This window comes from Equus quagga, chromosome 1 (assembly GCF_021613505.1).
Source record: "Equus quagga isolate Etosha38 chromosome 1, UCLA_HA_Equagga_1.0, whole genome shotgun sequence".
NCBI classification, from domain to species: domain Eukaryota; kingdom Metazoa; phylum Chordata; class Mammalia; order Perissodactyla; family Equidae; genus Equus; species Equus quagga.
This window is the reverse complement of record NC_060267.1, coordinates 69,517,198-69,519,433: the sequence shown is the minus strand read 5'-3', so window position 1 is coordinate 69,519,433 and position 2,236 is coordinate 69,517,198.

Genomic DNA, 2,236 nt, shown 5'->3' with positions numbered 1-2,236 from the left:
TTTTTGCAATTCTCCCCTATCATTTACAATATCTTGGACACAACTAACTTGTCAGCAATGTTTTTTACCTCTTCATCTCTAAAGTTTCCCCCACTTACCTTATAAGTAAGTTTTCATAGTCATATTTCATCGGTTTATGTAATACTTAAATTATATAATTACAACAGTGACTGCCACTGGCATAAATAGGTTTGGGAACAAACAGCTAACTGGAGGTAAACATACAACTGGTGGGGACAGTACTTCTCCAGAGGGAAACCCAGCTGTGAGCCTTCAGCTCACTGTGAATGAATGTCAGGATGCTTTAACCTAGTTAGCCAATCCAGATGGATGAGGGGTACAAGGATAGGTAAAAACAGCCTCTCTTATAAGCAAACATCCATCTTTTAAAAATCACTCAAATGCAGGAAATCCCACACATCCTGGCCACTCTAACACTGTGGGGCCTGGGGCAAGAGTACAAATGGAGGCCAACACTGACATTTAAGTGTCTAAATAGATAAGAATTAACAATAAATAAATACCTTGACAAATATTTCTTCTCATGGAACAGAAATCTAAGTTCAAATTTGGGATTCTCAGACATGTACTGGAAAGTCACAGCATGAGAACCAGGTTGGCCTGTTCTTCTTCCAAGCCCCTGGGTCTGTCTCCTTTTAACTTCAGCTTGCCACGGTGGTCCTCATAGCATGCAGTGTGGACACCCCAGGCTCCACATCCAAGCTCCATCCACACGCTTCACACACTGCCACCCCTTGAGTATACGGGTATATACACCTGTAGTGCAGCCTTTGTTCAGGATGGACTTGGGGAAGAGTTCTGCATGTGTTCTGGAAGCAGGTTTTGGGGTGGTCGGGCAGGGAATTCTGGGGTCCTGGCTATCTGGTGCATAGTCTAGAACTGGGTAGAGGATCACAGACTCCAAGTGGATACCATCCCTTGGCTCCTTCAATTTTTCATTCCAGAAGACAGGCACAGCCAGAGAGAGAGGATCAGGGCAGGGACCCCTCTTGTCCAAGTCTAAGTGCACATACACATCCATGGTATCATACTGTATATACTATTGGAGAGTGCTTTTTCCATTTCATAATATCATGAATACACTGCCATTTATAGCATATTCTCTAACAGCTGTGTAGGGTTACCTGGAAACACCACAATCTAATCATCCCGGTGATGTTGTGCAAGATGGGCATAAATGTCTTCCTAGTATGATGCGGTGTAAATGTAAAATAGGATTTAGTAAGGGAAATACTTCGACAGCAAAGTAGAGTGCACATAATTTCCTGAGCTCTTATCTCACAGAGATGCAGCCAGGCACAGCAGGCCTGGTAAACCAATGAAAGGGCTCTAACTAAAGCCAACTCCCATAATGGGCTACTTATTTACAACATTTATGGTGGTGGTGGGGGGGGAATGCAGAATATATCTGGGCAATTACCTAAAATGGTAGCTTACCGGTGAAGCAAATTAGAAAAAGGGGAGCCTTCAAAATTCTGGTGGCCCATTCTTTTCTTCAATTAACAATTAGGTTGCTTGTATTTTGCTGTCATAATGCTGCAATGAATACTGGCTTATTTGTGAGTATGTAAGAGAAATATCTAGAAATGGAATTAACTTTTCAAAGGTACGTGTAAAATCTTGACACTGCTAGACTCTTCTCCAGAGGTGCTGCACCGTCACACTCCACCTTCTGTGCGAGGGTACTGGTTTTTCACTATCTTTGTCACACGCCTCTCCCTGACTCAGGACTATCCAGTGTCCCTTCATTCTTGTTGAAAATGATCTTAGTTACAGTCTCATCTAGTCATTGACTGATTGTTTTTTCTCCTAAACTGTTTTCAAGTTAGAATATAAATTTTAAAAAGGCTTAGATTCTGGTTCTGATTCTCTTAGCTACCATCTACCAAAACATAACCCAAGATGTGACAAGCTCCAAAGACGGAAACTAGGGTCCTGATTTATATTACAGTTACTTCTAGCGCGTCTCGTCTTCCAGCCATAGCTGCACCGTACAAAGCAGTAGCGATTAGCAAATGTGGCTCTTTACATTTAAATTACAAAAAAAAATTTAGTTCTTTCATCGAACTAGGCACATTTACAGTGCTCACCAGCTGCCTGTGGCTAGTAGCTACTGTGCTGGACAGCATAAATATAGAACTTTCTATCACTGCATAAAATTCTGTCGAACAGCACTGCTCTAAAATGTAAACTTTTGGGCAAAGGGAGTATGAAT